Source organism: Ambystoma mexicanum, chromosome 12 (assembly GCF_040938575.1).
Source record: "Ambystoma mexicanum isolate Mex_15411 chromosome 12, UKY_AmexF1_1, whole genome shotgun sequence".
NCBI classification, from domain to species: Eukaryota; Metazoa; Chordata; class Amphibia; order Caudata; family Ambystomatidae; genus Ambystoma; species Ambystoma mexicanum.
Window position 1 is genome coordinate 294947680 of NC_090936.1, and position 24839 is coordinate 294972518.

The 24839-nt window shown below is 47.8% G+C and overlaps 1 protein-coding gene across 7 annotated transcripts in view; it reads right to left on the minus strand.

Moving 5' to 3' along the window:
* C2CD5 (C2 calcium dependent domain containing 5) overlaps positions 1 to 24839 on the minus strand; it is a 2654621-nt gene that overhangs the window by 2414248 nt on the left and 215534 nt on the right. The gene's annotated exons all lie outside the window — the stretch shown is intronic.

The following is a 24839-nucleotide window of genomic DNA, read 5'->3' on the forward strand; positions in this document are numbered from 1 at the left end:
CTATTTAACTACCAAACCAAAAACCTCATGCATCTTCACTTTATATCTCAGTACATGAATATGAAATGAACAAATTACCAGATTCTTGGGGCAATTTACCCGAGAATCTACGAAGCTGCAGATTAAATTCCTGCTCCAAAGGTATGCTGTATCCATACTGGCTAGTCTGCTAACCCCTGTTCGCTATATAAATCAATTGATGAGTATGATGGTGTAGGGAGTGGAGGAAGGTACCCTACCACAGACAATGCGTGAAGCCAATGTGATTCTCCTGCACAAAGCAGACAAGCCACCGGATAAATGTGCTTCCTACCGCCCCATTTCCCTCCTAAATCTAGACAACAAGATTCTAGCAAAAATCCTAACGAATAGACTGATGCCACTAATGCCTGCTCTAGTCCTTGCTGACCAGGCGGGGTTCATACCGGGCCGCAATACCACATTCGGCATTAGGAGACTATTTGGAGTGATGGGAGCACTGAACCCATCCCAACAAGCCATTGCTCTTCTTCTTGATGCTGAAAAAGCATTCGACTCGGTGGAGTGGCCATTCCTATTCTCAGTACTTACCAGAATGGGCCTGGGGGCTCGCTTCATTAGACTAGTTTCCCTGCTATACTCTAAACCCACAGCCAACATAATAGTCGGCACAGCTAGATCATCCATCATCAACTTACAACGTGGTACCAGGCAAGGCTGCCCACTGTCAGCTCTACTATTTGCCCTAGTAATGGAACCCCTTGCCTCCAATCTACGCGAGCACAGGCAACACAGAGGTCTGGTCATAGGCCCGCATAAACTCATCATCTCATTGTACGCTGATGACGTGGTTCTCTATATAAGGGACCCAGTCGACAATTTAAACCCTATCATGAGCGAAGTGATCAGATTCGGAGCTGCATCTGGCCTCAAAATTAATCAAACAAAATCAATTATCTTCCCGCTCACCCCGGCGACTCGGCCATTCCATGATGACTTCCATCTCACCTGGAAGTCATCCAAGGTGAGATACCTAGGCATCCAAATGTCACTAAATCACCAAGAAGTATTCCAGGACAACTATGAAGTGGTCTTCAAGTCCTTAACAGAAAAAGTGGCCCGATGGAAAACCCTACCCCTAACACTATGGGGAAGAGCCTCTCTTGTCAAGATGGTGATTCTACCGAAACTTCTATATCTCTTCACCAACATTCCCATCCTACTTCCACAACCCTTCCTGAAGAAACTAAAGAGTCTGGTCCTGGAACTACTGTGGGTCGGTAAACCCGCCAGAGTGGCTCATTCCACGCTAACCCTCCCAGTAATAAAAGGTGGCTTGGCGCTCCCCGATCTGGAGAGATACTACTGGGCGGCCCAGGCACAATTTCATAGCCACTGGTACACCACAAACCCTGTCAGACCACACGTGCAAATAGAGAGGGCCCTGGCCTCACCGAACCTACTGAAAGCAGTCATCTTCGGGAAAATCCCGGTCCCCAACGACACTATGAATATAATCTTAACAACGTACAAGATATGGAAGCTCTTGGCGCAGAAATACAACATCGACACTCGATATTCTCCACTCCTCCCAGCAAAATTCATACCGGGGATCCCGTTGACGTCCGAAAAAGTATATCTCCAATGGCTAGAGAAACTTCAAATCAAGAACCTTGGGGACCTATTCACAGATGACGGTTTCCTGACTCCCGATCAAGCAAGGAGAAAAGGTGGCACTACCCCGTTAGACATCTTTATTTATTTCAGGGTACGCCACACTCTGCGAGCAATCCTTCCTACCTTTCCACAGCAACCCCAAACATGGCAGCTCTTACACTCAGTAATTCAGTCTCAGGGTGAAGGGAGACCACTCTCTCAGATCTACAGAACCATCATTTCAGACACATCTCCCACAGTGTCCCGAGCCAAGATTAGATGGGAAAGGGCCCTAAATATAACCTTCTCCGACACCGATTGGTCCTTTATCCTTAGACAGACCCAGAAGATTGCCCTCAATACCCGCCTCAAGTTAATCCACTTCAACTACCTGCATCAAACATACTTTACACCAGCCAAAGCAAAAATGCAGCATCCAGAATCGTCTTTCGGATGTGAGAGGTGTGGGTTGACCTCAGCAAACTTCTTACATCTGGCATGGGACTGCCCTAAGCTGGCCGCATTTTGGCCCCAGGTGCTGGAAATCACGAGTAAGATAATCGGTGAGCCGATTCTCCCAGCCAACACTGCAGCTCTGTTGGGCATGACCAGACTGTTGAAGACCCCTACGAGAAAGCTAGCAGGTATTCTGCTGACACTGGCTCGCAGAAGAGTCGCCTTGGCCTGGAGCCGCGGTCCCCCCCCCCCCCCCCCCAACTGTCACCGCATGGCGCAGAGACATTCTTTACTGCCAAGATGTTGAAACCGATTTCATTAAGCTGCTGCCACAACATGCACGCCCACCTGACATCTGGGGACCACTAGTAACTTTTTTGATGAATGAGTGTGAGTGCTCTTGCCTCACCGGCCATTACTCAGTAAAGGTAGTACCTTCTCGTCATTGACAGCGGGTGAAGTTTCTCTTCTCATACCGACCGCTGATTCGGTTACATACTCATAGACTTGGTGGAGTATACACAATATAGGGGTCGGGGGGCGAGGGTGGAAGTGGGGGGAGAGGTTGGGGGGACAAGGCTAGGCTAATTCCACCCTAATGTGGGTGAGAAGTTGTTTGTTGTTTAAAAAAATAAATAAAAATAAAATGGTAAAAAAAAAAAAATGATGGTGTAGGGAGGCTAACATCCTGCTTGTTCTACAGTGTCTTCTGTTGCCTGGGTAGTGGTAGAATGTTTGTTGGATCAGGCTTTCCTTTATGACCCCAATCATCTGCATATAAGGCCAGCTTCATCATGGTCAACAACTATGGGTGACCCGATTAGCGTCCCTTTTCCATAGATTCTTTTATTCAAAATAACGCCATGCACCTCAAAATTCCTTTATGCCACTGTACCAGTCAGAAGAAGGAATTAATAACGATGTCACTAGCTCTTAGAACATATAGCCTGAGTTCTGTGGGGCGTGTGTGTCTGTTATTCGGCCTCCACAGCGTAGGCGGTTCCCAGGCCATGCCTTCCCATGCCCCTTTATTCGACAGGCCACACATTGTTCTAAGTGCAGTGTTACCACCTTGCTTGTTGCACACAAGGGTCGGAAAGGGGCAAGACATTTAAGTATACTAAACACTGATTAAACGCACACATCGGATAGGGCAGCTCACATAGACCTTTAAATGTAACTGGTGTACAGAAGTCCTCCTAGTGAAAAATAGGGAGAGAAAAACACAATGCTACCAGTTCTCATTGATTTAACAATATACCATGATTTTCATTGTAAACTCTTTCACTTTAGTTTGGTTATTCACTGTGTGTGCTGTAGGTAGGGTGATGGCAGAGGTGCACTAGGCTAGCTGCAATTAAGCTGGGGGCTGCTGCAACCTGAAATGCTTATGAAGGGTTAGTGGTGCCACCTGTAATAGTGATGATCGATAAAAGACGGGATGGGCTGCAGAACCCCTTAAGAACATCAAAGGAATAATCCTGAAAAGTAAATGGACTTAACATTTTGCGCGTGTGCGTGTGTCTCTACACGTCGTGAACCTACTGTGAATGAAAGTGGCACGTAAACAAGCGATGTACAAATATAGGAGAGCCCTCAAATGTCATTGCATTGTAAATATGAATCCACCTGGCTAAAAAATTGTGAAGGAATTTTTCGTCGTTTAAAACAATGTGTAAAACTATAGGTGAAACACCTCCTCCACCCACTGAGTGACAAACTAGAATTAGTGTTTTTCGCCTCAAATGACCCTCCAAAATAAAATGCACATAAATACATGAAGGTAAATCATTTACAATAAATATTGTAATGATTAAGGCAATTAGTATCAGTAATAGAACAAAAAACTTTTAAGGTAATATTCCAATAAATACATAAACCAGATATCACGGTTAGACATCACAAAAAACACATAGAAACTATTTAGAATTTAACGCCTTATTGGATGCTGGGATGAAAAGGTTAGGTGAAGGCCCGGAGGACAGGAATTCAACTTAAATAGTAAAGTCTACGCAAACTGTTAGGATGGATGGATTAAGAACATTTTGTGAAAGCCTATATGAAAAGACCCACCACACCGACTTCAATCTCTATTCTAAATTTCCATCTCCTGGGAGTCCACCCAGGACATTAGAGTCTCAAGTCACTCAGAGAGAGTTAAGTGCTGCAGAACACTTCTTTGTCATTGCATTGATCTTCGTCTCTGGCCTTCCCTCTTGGCCATGAATCTAAAACCAGGCCAAGCCTTGTATCATGCCCTTGTTGCATTAAGGCTTTCTCTAGCGCTTTATCAGGGAAAGTCCTGTTTATCTCTCCACCCTTTGCCCAATTGGTTTCCCTTGGTCATAGCAGGTAAGAATTCTCCCCCCACCCCCCATCTGGGTATTTCAGGGTAGGATTGTGAAGCTCCTTATAAAATCAGGCGTTACTAATTGTAAAAAACTATGCCCTTCAATTAATTATTTGACAGCATTTTCTTCCCATATCCAGGTTTACATAAAGGACAGACACACAAAAATAGTTTATTGCATTTAAAAAAATAGAAAAGCATTCTAATGCACCTACATTTGCAATGTTTTTAAAGTGTAGTCTGACCTAAAAATAGTGTTTTTAATTGTAATACATTACCACATTTCATTTTATACTTTAATTACTTGCCTCTATGTGTAAAGCAATGCTGTCAGGAGAAAAACATGTAAACAGACACCATTTTGAGAATTCACCTTATTTTCCTGATTGGCAATCCACCTGGTTGGTTGGCCTTACTGTGCCCCTGCAGAGTACATGTCTTGAGGTAAAATGTAGGTCACATGAACTTTCAACCCTCTGGGGACAGTGTTCAAGGTGTAGCCCACTGGCTGCTTTGAGAAGTCCAAAGCTGGGTTTTTGATGGGGAGAACAGCCAGATTGGAAAGGATTCATTCCGGATAGCCCTACAGCAGTCCAGCCAGCCCCTTAAAGGCTTTGTCTGGACATGTATATGTCCTACTTAGCCTGGAAATAGCGAAGGAGCCCTCCTGACCCTTGTACTGTGCTGCGAGGTTGTGGAAGGAAAAGAACCAGGAAGGAAGAAGCACTGTTTCCCCAACAGCACCCCAGTGCGTCGGCAAAGCTCTGCCACCTAAAAGAGGACAGCGACCTAGGTAAGTCTAGTGCCCCAAACCCCATCTCCACTGCCACCTCAGAGCAAAAGAAGTGAAAAATAACTCTGTCTGTTCCCCCAGCGCTGTGTCCCAAGCAGAGAATTACTTTTTTTTTTTTGATCAATGTATTTTATTTGGTCCCAGAAATGGGGTCAAACATACAGCATGTTTACATGTAGCACTGAACAGAAACAAAAGTAAGTCACTTGTGCAGAGTTATTCCCCGTTTCCCCTCCCATAGAGGTACCCCGCTCTTGCTTTCAAGTCCCCCGACCCATGGTACTTATGAGATGAGGAAAGTTTAGGGTGGAATCTTCAGGTGACATCTCTCAGAGTTAGTCCTGGTAGCCAGGGTTTGCGGGTTAGTGCTGGGTAGGAGCGGTCATAGTCCACTAGTGGAGTCCAAATATCCGTGAATCTGTAAAGGGATCCCTCCTTCGTCGCAGTAACCTTTTCCGTTACCAGGATGTCCCTAATTTTGACCCACCATAACGCCGTCGGTGAGCCCTCTGGGGCTTTCCAGGTGCGAGCAATCATGATCTGTCCTGTCAGTAGTTGAGTAATGAGTTTGGCGGTCACCCATGTCCTCGGATAAACATTCTGAATTGGAATCCCCAAGAGGATCACCTCTGGGTCTTTCGGGAATTTAACGGACGTGATGGCTTTGATTGTGGAGAGGACTTTATCCCAGAAGGCCTGGACCATGGGGCACTCCCACTACATGTGCATGTAGGTGCCTCGTGCTCCACATTTTGGGTCCAGTGAGTTCTGGATGCAATGGAGTCGTTCTGGGGGGTAGTACCATCGGAAGAGAAGTTTGAGGGTACATTCTCGGTTAGTGACAGATATCGATGAGGAGTAGCTTCTCGTCCAAATGTCCTCGACTGGGTGAGAGAATTACTTCTTAGGGCCATTGTGCCTTCAGCTGTGCTGCCCATTGAGCCATTGCTGTTGCCCAGGCATTGGGTGCCCAAGAGAGTGACAAGGTTCTGCCACATGTCCCAGGTCTGCCCACAAGTATTTCAGTGCACCATGGAAAAGAGGGAATTTGACCAGCGCCACAAGTGTCAATGTGAATATGAAAGGTGAGATACCATGTCTGAAAGAGGGGCTTAATGCTTATTACAGTACATTGTCCCCCACCGGATCTTCTGGTTTTGCCCTAGATGTTGCTAGGGGAGGAGGGAAATGTGGTTTTGATGGCATACCACAGAGGCAGAGTGAGCCAATAAAGGAAAGCAAGTAAACAGTCGGACTGATCCGCAACCAGCTGTGCCTCTCAGAAAGCATTTCTGTGTCTAAGTTAAAGGATTCAATGCCTGCACCATCTAGACTATGTAAAATAAACCGACACAAAAGGAAGGAGACAGTATCTTTTAACCACCAGCCCACAGACCCATATCACCATCGCCAGCATATAGTATGCCTACTGTAAGGGTGCAGAAGGAGGAGACTGACACAGGTGGCATAGTGATTTCTAAAGACTTATTAGCAGTGAAAAAAAATAGAAATCCTAACTTTCCCTTAAGAGGGGTTATCCTGCCCCAAATAAAAGACTAAGCGTTCAGTCAGAATGTTAGTGTAAATAAATAGTCCATCGTCCTGTGTCAAAAAGCCTACTTCTGTCCCTCACACTTACACAACTAAACTAAAAACGTAGTGGATCTTGTATGTCCAGAAGAATGACTCCCTTCATCTGGACAGCGGATCACAGTTCCAGTTGTTAGTTGGGATATTTACCTGAAGGAATGACTCCCTTCCCCAGGTCTCAATCCCTTTCCGAGGCACAAAACAAAGTTCCAGTTTGTAACGCCAAAAGTAGTATAGTTGGCAATTAAAATTCAAAAGGTAAAGTTCCAGTTCAAACAACATTCCCTATTGCCCATAGCTGCTTGTTCACTATTGGGTTCCTGGAGAATGCCACCCTTCTCCAGGTGTCTTGACACAAAGCCAGGGGGAATGACTCCCTTCCCCTGAACTCTCTTTTCACTTGGTTCCATGATTTCACAAAGCCAGGTATTACTCCCATCCCCTGTCTTTCCTTGGCTTTAGTTCACAGTTCGCAACACCAGGGGGAATGACTCCCTTCCCCTGGTCTTGGTTAACAGAAGAATGACTCATTTCTCCTGGTATCCTTTCCCTTGTTAGTACAGTTCTCACAACACCAGGGGGAATGACTTTCTTCCCCTGGTATCTTGGCTTTAAAGGGCGTACAACTTTGGTTACTAAGTGAATGCCTCCCTTTCCCTAGTATCCTGACAGTTCCACACAACCACGGGGAACAACTCCCTTCCCGTGGTTTTGGTTACCAGAAGAATGACACCGTTTTCAAATGTTTGGAGGGTCTCCTGACCCTGGCTTCTCTCTGTTCGGTTGGGTCCACTTGGTTCACTCTGCTGCCAAGTATGACCCTGAGGGAGACACCTTGCTTCCTGGTTTGGGTACCCACCCTTGTTTCTCTCGCTCTTCGGTTCAGCTCTCTAAGCTCACACTCTCGCCAAGTACTGATACGAGAAAGATGCCTCGCTCGTTGATGTGGGTCCCGACCTGCGTCTCTCACTCTGGTGGTCAATGGTTTTTGTTAGGCCACTGTGCAGAGGAAGTGTTTGTCTGATGCAGGACCACTTCGCCGCCTGCCCTGCGTCCCTACCAGGCCTCCCGAACTTCCCTTTACCTGCTGTTGGTATCGGGTAGCTCTCTGGTTCTTCCTGGGATAGGGCATCCTTGCGGCAGCACCAGCTTTCCTTCTCCCTTGACTTGTTGGCTGCTCGGGTCTGAGATCCTCTTCTCACAGCCTCGCCACCACACGGTTCTTCAGGACTAGTAGGGGGGGTTGCATCTTGCTCAGCCTCCTCAGGACTTACACGGCCGCTCGCCTCTGTCCGCCGCAGTGCCTGGTTCAACTCTGGATGAGATTTGAAAATCCTGGGTTCGTCCCGTTCTGAAGACACCAAGTCCTCCTTCTGTTCCCTTTTGTTATGCAGGCTCCACCCTGGTGCAATGTCCTCATCTGCAGAAGTGGCTGTCATGTCAGTCCTTATTCCTTCTATATGCCACCTGCTCTCAGTATTTGGGTCAGGCAAAACCTTAGGGCTCTCAATGATCTTCGTCCGAGTATTTTTAGTTAGGTTAGCCTCACAGATGTTACAGAGGTACATGGGTCTACTCTCTCGATGGAAATCTGTGTTGGAAGAGGGGTCTAAGGTCTGTAAGGGTGTATACGGCATGGGTGGAGGGTGGGTATCCAGCGTTCTTCCGAGATGTTCTCCTGTGTCCCCAGGCGAGAGGTCTTTTCCCATGAGATCCTCCCGCTGATCCTCCCAGGGGGACTATCGGGTAGCGGCCTCACCACCCTGGCCTCATGGGAAGGGGCTTCCTCTCTGGAGAACTGGCGACATCTCGGAATTTGTCACACTACCGAAAGCTAACTTCTTATAGCCTATGCTACCTGTGAGTGGGGCCAAGAACAGCAATAAGCAGCGTACTGATCCTTTCTGGTTTCAGTTTTTATCGAGCAGCAGAGCCATCCAGGGTTACTCCTCATACAAAAGTAGAGGGCGGCACCCCTTATTGCCAGACATTGTTGCCATTATTGTGCCCCTGTAATAAAGGAATGGCGTACCACAAATCAGCAGACCCCTATGGCGATTTCACATGGTAAAGGGAAAAAGCGACTGCTCCACAAAAGGGAGTTTGGTGCTCTTTGTAACTTTTACTTCAGTAACAGAGAATGGAAGACGTCAGCCCTTCATACAATAGTGAAGCTTACATCCCCACCAGAGCAAGTTCAGCCCCTTGAGGACATTTGACTACCAGTCTCCAGCACCAGCCATTTGGCGCACCGATAGTTGCCCAGTTGCACAGTGACAGCCAATACAAGCAAAAAAGGAAGGAAGTTCTATTGCCTAGAAGCTGCGCTAACCTGATCGGCCAGTCTCCCTGCCAGGTAATTGGCCACGAGCAGATGTTCAAAGCTTCTAGGAATAGGTATTGTGAACCAGACACGCAAGCCTGCTTATGTTTTTTTCCTCTATATTTATATTTGGGTGTCCTATTGTTTTATTTATTCCTGCAATTTTGTGGTATATTTTTATTATTGATTTTTTTTGTATTTAGGTAGTCAGCAGCTACTATTAGATAGAAGTAACTCTTAAAATGAGAGTGAACTCAGAAAACTGACATAACATTCTCAAATAAAAAAAAAATGGCTGCAATAATAGAAGTGGCATTGCCATGGAACTTCATTCTAAAGGTCACAGTACAAAAAAGGGAACTAAGGACAAAAGAACTGGGTAAAATAAGAGACTGTTTGGGGACTTTATTGAAATATAACATTTGAGCACGATGTTTTGCCCCCACTTCAATGTTATGACAATGCATTACTTACCGTAAAAGCATTTCTGATGGTTGTATCTGCTTAGATTCACATGCTGTGCATAGTGCGACATCCAGTGGTTACTGCAGAGTATTGCATTTTGTTTTTCGTAGTCGAAAAGGGGACGTCGACAAGGCGTGTCTGTAACACTATCCCTATAGTGACGTGCAGTGTACCTACAACCCCTCACGCGTCGAGGTCCCCCCGTTTGTATTTTTTCTGCCCTGAGGAAGCCTTCTATACATGATTGAGTACAGAAAAGAGAGAGAGATGTAGAAAGATGTCTTTGTTCCTTCCGTCCGAGCGGGGAGGAAGGGTGGGCGCATGTGAATCTAAGCAGATACAACCATCAGAAGAACAAGTTACTCCTTACCTGGTAACGTTCTTTCGATGGGATGTTCCTCCGACGTATTCCTTATCTATGATATTTGTATCTCCAGCTTGCTGGCCTCGGAAAACATTTTTTCCCAGTAGAGGGCGCTGTGCATCGACGTCGGTCGAGTAGGTGTTCCTCGACAGCCACAGTATCGACGCCGACGTCATCATGCCTATAAATGGCCACGCGTAGCGTCCGCTGCTCAGTTCCGTTTTGTAGAGTAAGGTAGTTATTGCATGAATGGTTACTACCCTTGAAGGAGCGTAAGCTGCAACCACTAGGGAAATGTTACTGCTGGGATGGATGGGAGGGGTGATAAGGAACACGTCAGAGGAACATCCCATCGAAAGAACGTTACCAGGTAAGGAGTAACTTGTTCTTCGAAGGGATTGTGTCCTCCGACATATTCCTTATCTATGATAGACTCCCATAGCAGTGGTATGTGATTGGAGGCGGGAGTAAGAGATGCCATATTACTCTTTAAGAATGAACAGAGTGTAACACAGCTTTGCCAAATCTAGTCTCTTGACTAGAGGAGGAATCCAGGCTATAAAATTTGGTAAAGGTATGTGCGGACGACCATGTGGCAGCCGCACATATGTCTCGAATTGGTACCCCTCTTTGAAGAACTGAGGAGGCTGCGATACCCCTGGTCGAATGAGCCCTTAGATTTTGAGGGGGCTCTTTCCCTGCCAGTTTGTAGCATTCCAGAATGGCTAAAATAAGCCATCTTGAGATGGTTTGTTTGGTTATTGGTAATCCCAACTTATGTCCTGCGTAACCTACAAAGAGTTGGTCTGCTTGCCTAATTTTAGCAAGTCTACTGATATAAAAACTGAAGGCTCGCTTAGGGTCCAGCCTGTGTAGTTTCTTTTCCTCTTTCCCCGGATGGGGAGGAGGATAGAATGAAGGTAAAGTAATCTTCTGAGTAATGTGAAATTCAGAAACTACCTTTGGGAGGAAGTTAGGCTTCACCTGTAGAACGACTTTGTCCTTGTGAAAAATTGTATGAGGAGGTTTACAAGATAGGGCTTGTATCTCGCTAACCCTTCTAGCAGATGTTAATGCTACCAATAAAACAGTTTTGAGGGTGAGAAACTTCAATGAAAAAGAGTGGAGTGGTTCAAATGGAGCACCCTTTAGGAAGTTTAAAACTAGATTCAAGTCCCATAAGGGGAATTGGAATGGTCTTGGAGGGTAAACATTAGTTAGACCTTTCAGGTATTGTATTACAAATGGAATTTTGAAATATGAAGGCTCCTCTGCAGTGCGCTTAAAGATTGATAGCTCTGCGAGATAGCCCTTAATAGTGCCAACTTGAAGGCCTGAATTTGCCAAATAAAGTAAGAAGGATAACACCGCAGGTGTACCACATGAAAAGGGTTCGATATTCTTTTCTCTGCACCAGCTGCAAAATTTATTCCAACGGCAGCGGTATAGAGTTTTAGTTGCTGGCCTTCTGGCCGAAAGCAACACCTCCATGACGTCATCTGGAAGGTCCCAACCCTTGTACCTCAACCTTTCAGATACCAAGAGTGAAGGTTGAGGGTCTTGATGGCTGGATGGAGAACCTGACCTCCCTTCTGCGAGAGAAGATCCTCTCTGTACGGGAGACGAATTGGAGGGTGGATGGACATGTCCAGAAGGTCCGGGTACCACGTTCTCCTAGCCCAATCCGGGGCAATTAGGATCATGGTCTTCGGAAACCTTCTCAACCTCCTGATCATTTGAGGAATGACAGGGACCGGAGGAAACGCGTACAGAGGTGGGAACTCCCAGTCCACTAGGAACGCGTCTCCTAGAGCTCCTCTCGGGGGGAAATTCCCTTGAGCAAAATCTGTCGCACTTCCTGTTGATACTGGTGGCGAACAGATCCACTTGAGGGGTTCCCCAAAGGGTGAAGATCTCTAGAAGGACTTCCTGAGCTATCTCCCACTCGTGGGAGACTGTGTTCTGCCTGCTCAGAGCGTCCGCTGTCAAGTTCTTCTCTCCGGCTAGGTGAATTGCCGATAGAGAGATTCCTTCCTGAATTGCTCAAAACCAGAGCTGCATCGCCTCTCTGCACAGTGGCAGTGGCCCTACGCCTCCTCTTTTGTTGAGGTAGTGCATGGCCACTGTATTGTCCGTCATTATCAGGACGTTTCTCCCCCGTACAGACGGCAGAAAAGCCTTCAGTGCCAGTCTGATGGCTCTCAGCTCCAACAGGTTGATGTGTAGTCTGGACTCCGATGGAGACCAACGACCGCTGATGGTCAAGTCGTTGGCATGGGCCCCCCACCCTGTGAGTGAGGCGTCTGTGACTACTGTTATCTCCGGCCATGGTTGCCAAAACAGTTCTCCTTTCAAGATGTTCTCTGGATAGGCCCACCATTGAAGGTGGTGGGCTACCTTGTCCGGAATCCAGAGGAGATCTGTCATCCTCCCTGAGAATTGTGCCCACTGAGTCCTCAGTGCCCACTGAAGGGATCTCATTCTCAGGCGAGCCTCTGGCACAAGGGATATGCAGGATGCCATGAGGCCTAGCAACCTCAAAAAGTCGTAGGCTGGGAGACGCTGGGCATTTTGAAACTTGGTGACCATCTGCAGAATATCTTGAGCCCTCACCTCTGGTGGCGAGGCTTTTCCCAGGGACGTGTCCAGGACTGCTCCAATGATTTGGAGTCTCTGTGATGGTATCATCTATAACTTCTTTAAATTGAGGGAGAAGCCCAGCTTGTGAAGGAAGTGGCAGACATAATCTAGTTGGATCCGAGATTGTTCCGAAGAAACTGCTCTGATCAACCAATCGTCCAGGTAGGGGTAGATGTGAATCCCTTCCCTCCTTAGACTTGCAGCCACAACCGACATTAGCTTGGTGAAGACCCTCGGGGCGGTGGTCAGCCCAAATGGCAGAACTCGAAATTGATAATGAGAGTTGCCAATTGCGAACCTCAGGTACTTCCTGTGCTTGGGATGGATTGGCACATGGAAATAAGCATCCTGAAGGTCCAGAGATACCAACCAGTCCTGAAGATGGAGGGCCTGAAGGATCTGAGAGAGAGTTACCATCTTGAACTTGTCCTTCCTGAGGAACTTGTTCAATTCTCGTAAGTCCAGGATGGGTCTCAGTCCTCCGTCTTTCTTTGGTATGAGAAAGTAGGGGGAGTACCAGCCCTTGTTCCTGTCCGCTACAGGTACCGGTTCTATGGCACCTTTCTCTAGCAGGTCTACAATTTCCTGCAAGAGGAGTGGATCCGGCACTTTCAGAGAGCTGTTCCCCGGTGGATGGCTCTGAGGGATGTGTAGAAAAGGCAGGCAGTAACCTTGGGCAACTGTCTCCAATGCCCAAGCATCTGACGTAATAGCCTGCCATTCCGTCAGATGGTGAGTTAACCTGCCCCCTACAGGTGTCTTGTGATGGGAGACCTCAGAGTGGTTTGGGAGCGGCTGATGCAGTTGCCGAAGGTAAAGCGGCTCCTGCTCCTGCTGATGCGGCTTTCTTTCCTCTACCCCGTCCAACACGGGTACATTTTCCTTGGCCTCCTTGAGCCGGCTGTCCTCTGCCTCTTCCATATGAGGAATAATAGCGAAAGGACCTTCCTCTCCAAGAGGATCCTGAGGGCCGAAAATTAGTTTGGCGGATTGCAGCTCCTAGTGACTTGGCTGCTGCTTTAGATGTTTGTAGTTTTTCCAAACTGTCATCCGCCTTTTTACCAAACAGGGAAGAGCCGTCAAAGGGCATATTTAAAAGTTTGGCCTGTACGTCAGAAGCAAAGCCGGACTTTCTCAACCACGCATGCCTGCGGATTGTGGTACTTGCCGCCATGGCCCTGCTGATACTGTCAGCAGAATCAATGCCAGTTTGAAGGCATTTGAAGACATTGCATCTTTACCATCTCTGATGATATTTAAAAATGCGTCCCTTTCTTCTCCTTCCTGGAGGCAGTCAGCCACTGATGAAGCACACTCCCAAAGAGTGTGGCTGAACCTAGCGAGCGTACAAGTCGCATTAATAGATTTTAAAGCCATGCTACAGGCCGAGAAGACTTTCTTAGCCATGGAATCATATTTTTTATCATCCCTATCCTGTGGAGCAGTGGGGTATGCAGATGTACTGCCTGATGAAGTTGCAGCCTGGACCACCAGACTCTCTGGAGTAGGGTGTTTAGATAGGTATTCAGGGTCAGAAGCAGATACCCTATATTTCGCTGACAACTTCTTGTTAACCGCAGGGATAACTTCAGGAGTTTCCCAGTTAGTTAAAATCTTTCTCTGTAAGCAGAGTGAAATGGAACCACAGGATCCTCCTGTGGACCTTTATCCAAAATGTCAGTGAGGTCATCCTGCTGAAAAACAGGTGAAGGTGCAGACCAACCCATGAATTCTATGATTCTTGACATTAGGGTTCTATAAGGGGTTTCAGCATGTTCCCCTGGGTCTAATTTGACAAATTCCACTTCAGGGGAAGTGTCTAAACCACGTGCTTCCTTTAATAGATCCTGAAGGTCTTTCAACCTTCTTTCCTCAGAGTCAAAAGTCTCTGGTTCAGGTGATGTGGTCCTCTGCAGGTCAAAAGGCCTTTCCTGATCTAATTCTTCCCTTTCCTCATAAATTGAGCTTAAAGGGGGGTGTTCTGAGTGAAAAGGGACAAAACTCATTTCTAAAGCAGAAGGTGCCATCATCACTGGCCTTGAAAAGGTCGATGTCGTCGACACCGATGTAAAAATCCTCGAAGGCGCCATCAAAGGCGTCGAGAAAACTGGAAGAGTACCCGTAGAACTCGAAAGGATTGGAACCCTGGTCCAGGATGTCGACGACGCTCTCGGCTTCGTGTCAGAGGCTCTTGGCCTAACCGTTGGCTGTGGAGTAGCCGTGGTTTTTTCTTTTATCGGCGTCGGCGCCGGTGTCGACTCAATCGACGGATGCGTCGAAGAAGCCTTCGATAACGGCGTTGATGGCGCCGATCTATGCTTCGAAGGGGCTTTCGACGATGGCGTCGAAGATGCTTTACTTCCTGATGGCTCATGGCGCTTTCGGGTCGACTCTTTCGCCGGGTGCTTCGACTCGCGGCGTTTAGATTTTTTGGGCTTTTCACCCGGGGTATCACCCTCAGCTGACTTTGAGGGGGTCGAGGCCACTTTCTCGAAGACGCTTAGCATCTTTTTTCTGAATTCCTCACAATCAGCCTGAGAGCTGTGTTTTATGGGGCAATGTACTCTTTCAGGGGAACTAGAAGACGACGACGAAGGAGATCTTCTACGTCTCTTTTTCGAGTGTCTAGACCTCAACGAGTGGTGGGAGCCACTTCGAGACCTAGACCGAGAATGCTTTCGACGGTGAGGAGACGAATGTCTCGACTCTACCGCGGAAACTTTCGAGGAAGTTAAAACTGACTTACCTCTCTCGAGCTTCCCCTTACGCTCCTTCAAGGCTTTCGCCGTCATGGATAGGCATTCCTCACACTCCGAACACCGGTGTTCGATTCCCAGACACCACAAACAGATCCTGCGAGGATCCGTCAACAACATTTTCTTCCCACAGTCTCAGCATTTTTTTAAACCGGACCGAGGATTCGTCGGGTCGGAGGAGGAAGCCATCGAGTACGAGTCGGTTTTCTCGAGGAAATATCAATATATTTCGACTGACGAACTGAGCAACGGTATTCCGAGGCACACGAAGCGCGGAAAAACGGAACTGAGCAACGGACGCTGCGCGTGGCCATTTATAGGCATGATGACGTCGGCGTCGATACGGTGGCTTTCGAGGAACACCTACTCGACGGACGTCGACGCACAGCACCCTCTACTGGGAAAAAAAATGTTCCGAGGCCAGCAAGCTGGAGATACAAATATCATAGATAAGGAATACGTCAGAGGACACAATCCCTTCGAAATGCTTTTACGGTAAGTAATGCATTGTCTTCTGATGTTTGTTAATCTGCTTAGAATCACATGCTATGCATAGACTAGCGAGCAGTACCCGGAGTTGGAGGTGGTTTGTGAGAAGGAACAGTAGAGAAAAGATGTCTTAATACTGCTTGTCCCACCTGGGAATCAGATCTAGAGTGAGCATCTAGACAGTAGTGTTTTGTAAAGGTGTGTACAGAACTCCAGGTTGCCGCTTTGCAAATGGACTCAAGGGGAACGTTTGCAATGAATGCTATGGATGCCCCAGTGCCTCGAGTAGAGTGTGCTCTTGGCTTGAAGGGTAGTTCTCTCTTAGCAAGAGTGTAACAGAGAGTGATGCATTGAACAATCCATCTAGATATAGTGGACTTTGAGACTGCATCTCCTTCTCTTCCTGCTGCCACCGAGACAAAGAACTGATTAATCTTTCTCAGTGGCCTAGTTCTTTCCATATAAAACATAACAGCTCTGCGCACATCGAGCGTATGCAGGCTCTTTTCTCCCAAATTGGAAGGGATTTGAAAGAACATTGGTAGTTCTATTGACTGGTTGACATGGAATTTCGATATGAATTTCGGTGCAAACCTTGGGTGTGTGCGTAGAACCACCTTATCTTTGTGAACTGTTACGAAGGGGTCTAGAATAGAAAGAGCCTGTAGTTCACTTACTCTCCTAATGGAGGTGATAGCTATAAGGAAAGCAGTCTTAAGGGTGAGGTCCTTAAGAGTTGCCTTGGGCATGGGTTCAAAGGGTGAGCCCATGAGCCTGGTAAGTACCACATTAAGGTCCCAGCCGGGAGCTGGGTTTGCTATCGGAGGGTGTATTGTCTTTACCCCCTCCATGAAGGCTTTGATAACTGGGACTTTCCACCATGACACTTTAAGTTGAGAGGTGATGTATGCAGAAAGTGCCGCTAGATGGACTTTAATAGAATTGAACACTAGCCCTGAGTCCAGTAAATGGGTCAGGTAAAGGACAATTTGTGTGGGAGAGCAGTGGACTGGGCTGATGCTCTTACCTCTACACCATATGACAAATCTCTTCCACTTGCTAGAATAGTACTGGCGAGTTTTGGGTTTTCTAGCTTCTTTGAGAATGTCCATGCATCTCTGAGGGAGTTGTAAATGGCCAAATTCTATGACCTCAGGAGCCAGGCTGCTAAGTTCATGTTCTGTGGGCCTGGGTGTAGTGTCTTGCCCTTGTCCTGTGACAGCAAGTTGTACGGGCAGGGCAGTTTCACTGGTGGGGACAGGGACATCTCCATCAGGTGCGCAAACCATGGTTGGCGGGCCCACATCGGGGCTATCAGTATCATGGTGACTGGTTCCTGGTGCATCTTGTGCACTATCTTGTTCAGCAGAGGAGTCGGGGGAAAAGCGTAAACAAATTTCCCTGACCATGGTATCCAGAGACCGTTCCCTTTGGAGCGGTTCTGTGGGTATCTGAAGGCGTAATCTAGGCATTGTGAGTTCTCCAGAGTTGCGAACAGATCTATTTCTGGGAAGCCCCATTGTGTGAAGACGTCGAAGACAATGTCTTCGTGTAACCGCCATTCGTACTCTGAGGGCAGCGGGAAGTCTCTGCTGAGTTCGTCTGCTAGCAGATTGAGTTCCCCTGGTACATTTTGTGTCAATAGGAACATGTTGTGTCCGAGAGCCCACTTCCAGATGTTCTGGGACAGCTTGGACAGTCCTGGAGAGTGAGTGCTCCCTTGCTTGTTGAGGTAGTACATGGCTGTGGTGCTGTCCGTGAGGACCATCACTGTCTTCCCTTGTAGGTGTGTCTGGAAGGCTTTTAGTGCCTTGAACACCGCAAGTAGCTCTAATAATTTTATGTGCTTGGAAGCTACGCTCGGAGTCCAGACTCCGTGAGCAGTCTGATGGGATAGGTGAGCCCCCCATCCTGTGAGGGATGCGTCTGTGGTTAGAGTGGCTTCCACTGCGGGGGTGGCGAATGGTTTCCCTATTACCAGGTTTTCCTTCGACCACCACCGTAGCGAGAGAACCAAGGCCTGCAAGACCACCACTAGATCGTCCCATTGTCCGCTGGCCCGACACCACTGGCTGTTGAGCCACTCTTGCAATGGGCGCATGCGCAGGCGCGCGTGAGGTACCAAATAAATACATGACGCCATCATTCCTAGCAAGCGCATTGCTTTGCGTACCGTCACCTCTCGACCGGCCACATATTGAGGGATCTGAAACAGCATATTTTGGACCCTCTCGTTGGAGGGGAATATGAGGCCGTCCTTTGCTCGAATTAGAGCCCCTAGGAATTGTTTGATTTGTCTGGGGGCTAAGCTGGACTTCTTCTCGTTGATGGAGAAGCCCAGTTGGAGAAGCATGTCTCGTAGGACTCCCCTGTTACAAGCCAATTGTCGAGCTAAGGGTATACCGGTATGGACAACCTGCGCAGGTGGGCCGCTGCCACTGCCAGTACCTTCGTGAATACTCTCGGTGCAGACGCTATGCCGAAGGGTAGCACTCTGAACTGGTAGTGTTTGCCTGTGCGCTGGCAACATCAAAATATGAAAGTATGCATCTTTCATGTGTAGTGTTGTCATGTAGTCCCCCTGAGATAACAGGGGAATTACCTCCTGTAATGTTACCATACGAAATTTTTGTGGTTTTACAAATTTGTTCGCTGGGCGCAGATCTAGAACAGAGCGCATGGTTAGGTCCTTTTTTGGGTACAAGGAAGTACACTGAATAAATACCTTCCATTACCTGAGCTAGGGGCACGACCTCTATTGCTCCTTTCTGTAGAAGCTGTTCTACTTCTTGCAGGAGGATGACGAGGTGTTCTGGTGACAGGCGTCGTCCCCTTGGAGGTCTGTAGGTGGGGGACCGATTGAACTCTATGCAGTACCCGTGGGCTACGGTTGACAATACCCACCGGTCTGATGTTATTCCCTCCCATGCTGAAAGGAACAATGTTATCCGGCCCCCAACCGGAGACGCATGGGAGGGGACCCGAACCTTTAGGTCATTTGGTGTTACTTGCCGGGGTGCCTCTGGGGCTGGAGCCCCAGCCTCGGCCCTTGCCACAGCGTTGTCCTCTTTGGTTATACTGGTTACTGGTACCCTGATTAGAGGGCCAGTTGCCCGCAGTGTAATGCTGTTGCTGCTGCTGCTGTTGCCGTTGGCCACGAAAAAAGCGCTTGTTCCCGAATCCCCGCCTGTTTGGAGGCTTTGAGATTTGGTCTAAGGTCTTTATGGTGTCGAATTCTTTCTTCGCATTTTCCAGTGCATCGTCCACTGCCCTTCCAAAGAGATTTGACTCTTCTATTGGCTTATTAATGAGTGACGCCTGCGTTTCTGCCTTGAAACCGGAATTGCGAAGCCAGACGTGACGCTTCAGCAGAATTCCCTGCACCAAAGAACGGCCAGCAGTTTCTGCCGCATCAAGAGTGTTCTTAATGATGCTCTGGTTGACCAGAGCTCCTTCTGTAACTGTAGCCAATAATCAAATCCTTAGAGGTTCAGGGGCTTCTTTAATGTCCTGCTTAAGCTTTCCCCATTGAGCATCAGCATAACTTGCCAACAATGTATTATTATTGGCAATCCTAATTGAAAACGCTGCCGAGGTGGAAATTCTTTTGCCCAAGGCATAAAGCTTTTTCCCTTCTTTATCTGGGAGTGCCTCGCTGGTTGACAGTGGAACCCCAGCCCTCTTCCTTGTGTTAGTCACCACTAAGGAGTCCGGGACTGAGTGACCCCTGATATATAATGGGTCTGACTGAGAGGGTGAGAACAATTTCTCGATTCTTGGATGTACCCCTCTTACCAGCGCGGGGGTGGACAGCGATGGGGTGAGTCGTCTCTTAACCGAGGCGAGGATTGACTAGTGGGAGGTTTTTCTTTAATAATCCTTTCGACGAAATCAGTATCTGGGGTGACCTCCCCAGTTTCAACTTCAAAATGCGCTGCTGCCTTCCTCAGTAGCGCATTGAAGGTGGGCTGATCGTCTACTGGAGATGGGTTCCTGACCGGTGTGGTCTGAGGAGAGAAATGTCTATAATGTCGGGGTCTGTAGACCCTGATGGCGACTGCCAGGGCTGTAAGCCACCTTCACCTGGGTCCTCCTCACCTATGTTAGTGTCATCATGAAAACCTTCTCCCTCTTGTTGGTCTTCATTATTCACAAACTCATCCTCTTCCTGGAAGTGAGAGTCCTCTTCAGTGAGGTCGTAAGAGTTCATGTCTTCCTGTAGGGGGTTAAAGAGCTTTGGGTATTTAGCCCATGTCCCCTCCTGGAGTACCTCCCTTGGCCTCTTGGGTGTCCTATTTTCTGGGATGGCCATGAACCTGTCTAGCTTGTCCATACATGACTGGAACCTCTCTACAGTCCAGTAAGGTAGGCCAGAGCGGTCTGGGAGTGAAAAGGGATTTTCCTCTCCCTGTAGTTGCTTAGTTCTGTCACATAACGTCGAAGATAGAGTCCCTTCGCCTTCTGAGAAACCTTCTCGCTGGCTAGGGTCTTCTGTCGACGGTGGGAGCTGTCCCAGCCTGCCCTCCGGCGTCCTTGGCTTTTCTTTGGCCTTGTGAGCGGTTTTCGACGTGTAACCCGCCGTCTGTCTCTGGCCGTCTTTAGAAGCTATATGCGCGAGGCTTTTGGCGATCAGCTTCTCCGTCAAGGGATCGCTCGCCGTCACGCTAGGCAGTGCCGAGTCTTTACTGGCAACGTACGCACTCTTACGAGGCGCGTCGCCTGAGGATTTGGGGTTAGCGCCCTTCTTTACAGAAAGCCCAGTCGCCGGTCACGGAAGCGGTGGCGGGGAGGGCTTGCGACCCTTACGGTCGGCGGAAGACGCCGGTGGACCCGACGCCTCCGTTGACGCTATGGCTGCCTTCGTCTTCGACGAATGCGTGCCGTGGGGTATGTGCTTATGTGTTTTCCTGTGTTCGTCCTTGTCGCCGGGGTGTTCATCCCCATAAGCGGGGCGTAAACCGGGCTTGTCGGGGATGGTGACGGACGACGAGGAGCGGGAACGCTCCTTCGAGAGGTCTACAACCTCCGTTGCGGAGGCCGTGTAATCACTGTCCTCGTCACATTTGGCGGCGGCAGCAGCTGGCGAGATGTCAGACCTAGACATCGCATAGGCTGCCCACCTTTTGACCCTGCAGTCCTTTAAAGTTTTGGGTTTAAGTAACTTACAGGCCGCACAGCCGTCCTCTTTGTGATCGAGGGGCAAGCAACGGTTACACCGTTTGTGCTTGTCCTTCCAGGTAAACTTCCCCTTGCAACGCGGGCAAAACCTAAAGGGCGTCCTCTCCATAGCTGAGGGCATGAAATGTGATTACGACCTCGAAAGAGAGGGAGGGGAAAGAGAAAGGCATTCTCAGAGTGTTAACAAAGAAATGACCAACAACCCCACTCTCCCTACTGTGTTAGGCCGGCGAGGCCCGGCCACGTGTTCGGCAGGGCCGAAGGATCTCCTCCGCTCATCCCTCAGTCGAAGATCTTGCTCGGCGGAGAACAGCTTGGCAGCTACGTCGAGGGAGGGATCTATGTGATAGTTAATAATAATAAACGACCAAGGGTCGAGGAAATGATTTCGCAATGTCTCTCGAGGAGCTCTGCATAAAGGCGACCAATAACTGGGCGGAAAAAAACAATCTGAGGGACCGCGACGCGTGAGGGGTTGTGGGTACACTGCACGTCACTACAGGGATAGTGTTACAGACACTCCTTGTCGACGTCCCCTTTTCGACTACGAAAAACAAAATGCAATACTCTGCAGTAACCACTGGATGTCGGACTATGCATAGCATGTGATTCTAAGCAGATTAACAAACATCAGAAATATATTTATATATGAAAGGTTGAGAAGAACAGTAATCTCGAAGAACTGTATTCCTATTTAATTACATCAAATATTTTATGTCTATGGTGTGACAGGATCAAGGGCGTGTCCCAGTCAGGGGGGAATAGGGAGCACTGCTGAACTGGTGTAAGATGCCTTCCAGGACTTATACCAGAGCTAATTCTATCCCAGAGGCGAGGTGAAAGGGTTGGGTGGGCCCCATTCATGTACCCTAAATATGTGTCTTGACTGTTGATTATGTATCACTGACAATCACCCAATGCCTTGCACTCTTAATTGTGGACTGAGTTTTCTTTGTTTTATTTCGTAACTACAAAGACCCTCATGACATGCAATGTCTGGAGAGCCCCTCAAACCACTGGGGAAAAATTAAGACTTTCAGACAGACTGATGCCCCAAAAAAAGTAGAGAGAGAAGCGTTACCTACCGGAGCTCAGGAAAAGAGTAACACCGAACCCAGATCCAATGGTGAAACTAATAAGACTTCTCAAATCATTGCGTATCAAAAAGGGAGTCTTATGTAATGTTGCACAACTATAACCTAACTCTGGGGAAAAGATAGCAGGAGATTGGGCCCCAGGAGGAACGCAAACCAATGGGGACCTTTGGAGGAGCTGGAATAGGAAATCATGGGAAAAAAGACCAGTAAGAGCAAGACCCATTGAAAGGTGTTTGGGTGAGCTCAGGAGGTGTGGGCAGAGATAAGGCAAAGGACGGAAGATGGAGCAGAGTGCTGAAGAGTCTGTGGAGAAAATGGATAGACATGCAGGTGAGGTATTGTGTGAGAAAGTAGCAAGTAGTAAAATGTCCTCGTCCACTAAGGGGGGAGTGTGGAGTGATGGAGTAAAGAGGCTGATAAGGTGGTATATTTTTGGCTATAGACTTTTATTCAAATTAAGAGAAAAAAACGACATATCCCTAGTTCTAGAGGGGGTTTCCCTGCCTCAACACAGGATAACTTGGGTGCTCCTCAAGATGTAAGTCAAAAGAAACCAAAATACAGTCCACTGTCCAAACCAACTACTCTATCCCTACCACTAACAAATAAACCAAGAAGAAAAGGGCTCAATGAATTTCTAATCCAAGCACCAAGAGAATGGTTCCCTTCTCCTGGTGAAACAATCCAGTCTTGGGGTGACTTAACAACAGTGTCTTGCTGTAGGGTATGGTTTACCAGAAATGCTTGTACCAGGAGAATGACTCCCTTCTCCTGGTCTATCTGGAAGAGCTCTGGCGACTTTTACATTATAGTCCTTTGGACAAGTCTTTAGAAGTCTCTTTAGATCCTCATACAGGTTTGTGAACTATAAGACTGTATCAAATCTTCTCCTTCTTGCTGTAGCTTTATCAGCACTTCTTATATCTGGACTATTAGGTAGATTACTACCTGACAGATCCTGGTTCTTTTGGTATCCCTCACATATGATGGATTTCCCACTGCAACGAGGGAGTTCACTCCCGAGGCACTCTTTGAGATTTATGGTTTCTCGTGTCACTACTGTGACGAGGGAGATTACTCCAGAGCAATATTTGACTCTTGAAGCTCTGTGTACCACTACTGTGATGAGGGAGATCACTCCTGAAGAATACTGAACTCTTGGTTCTTTGGGTATCACTTCTGTGACGATGGCGATCATTCCTGAGGAACACGTGACTCTTTGGGCTCCCTGGAGCCCATCCGGCTTTCCTGCAACTCCTATTACCTGTATCTTCACTGGGGAGTGTGGCCAGTTCTTCCCAGGGTCTCACGTTTCTGTTGCCTCTGTATGCGTTCAGTGTCTTCCTACTTTCTTCCTCTAAGGTCTGTGCAGCTCCGCAGAGCTGTTGCTGCAGCAGTCTCAAGAGTGGTTTTTGGACCACACGGTCCAGCTCCAAGAGGCCATGCCACCGCTGGTTCCTTCCTGCTTCTGCAGCGGGTCGGGTTCCCTCCGGCTCGCGTAATTCCTCCCAGCGTCTGCATTATGGCCGACTGTCTCTTGGTACTTCGGGCAGCACAGGTTTGAGTTACCTAGGCCCTGCAGGACGGACGCCAACTTCCCTTACTGCTCTTCCTGCTCCCGAACACACCTAGTCCCTCCTCTATTTTTACTTTATACTGCTGGGCTCGTCCCAGTGTAGCGTTAATGTTTGTTATACAAGTCTTTGAGGTTATTTTCACGCCCCCTATTGGCCACCGCGTCCCAGTTCTTAGATAATCCCTTCCACTGTTGCTCTGTATGTCTCTTTGGTTATTCTTCGTCTCAGTCCTATGTGGTCTTGCCTATTCCATAAAAAAAGACTTCACAGTAACACATAGTAGTAGTTTCAGGTTGGGAAGGAGAAGGAGTTAAGAGGATCATGGCTTCTGGGAACAAGGTTTTTGGGAGGTATTTCACAGGATGGGAGCCCTTATCCCCATGAGGGAAGTCTCTCCCTATGAGGTCCTCCCACTTTTTACCAGCCTTAGAGGGACTATTGGGTAGGAGCCTCACCTCCCTAGCCTCATAGGGAAGGGCTCACACCTCTGGGGAGAAGTGATGAGAACCAGTGAATCATCAGAGGGGTCTGTCCTGGTGAGATCCCACTTGCCTCTCCCCCTAGGAAGGGTATTGCGTAGCAGGCTCACTTCCCTAGCTTCACAGGAAGGGGATTTCCCTTGGGTAGAAGGGATGAATTCTTTCAGTTATTCACACTGTACAATGACATTTGAACTGGGTCACCACTGGGACTCTGGAGTTGTCTACAAGAGACTGGAATGTTAGTCTACACCACTAATTTAGTGTTCATTGTAAAGCTCTGCTTTACACACGGCTGCCAATGAAAATATGTTACTGTTTTTTGTATCACTAGATTTCGGTGAGTGTAAAGAGACTTCATGGGTTTGGTATAGTAAGAGCAATTTTATCCTAACTTGTGGTGGACCTCTGAGTATTGTTGTTTAAGTGTTAACCACTTTTCCTAACTCTTCCTAACTCTAGGTGCTATACGTAATATGTGTTGTACATATGTATTATTAAGGCTATGTACTAGAGGCACATTGAATTATAGTGGATATCCATGTGTGGCATTTTGGGTTCTTAACATGTCTCTGTAAATGTCTTTACCTGTTGTCCAAGGGTCAACTCACTGCTTAGCCCTGCATGTATCACGCCTACTGCCAGGT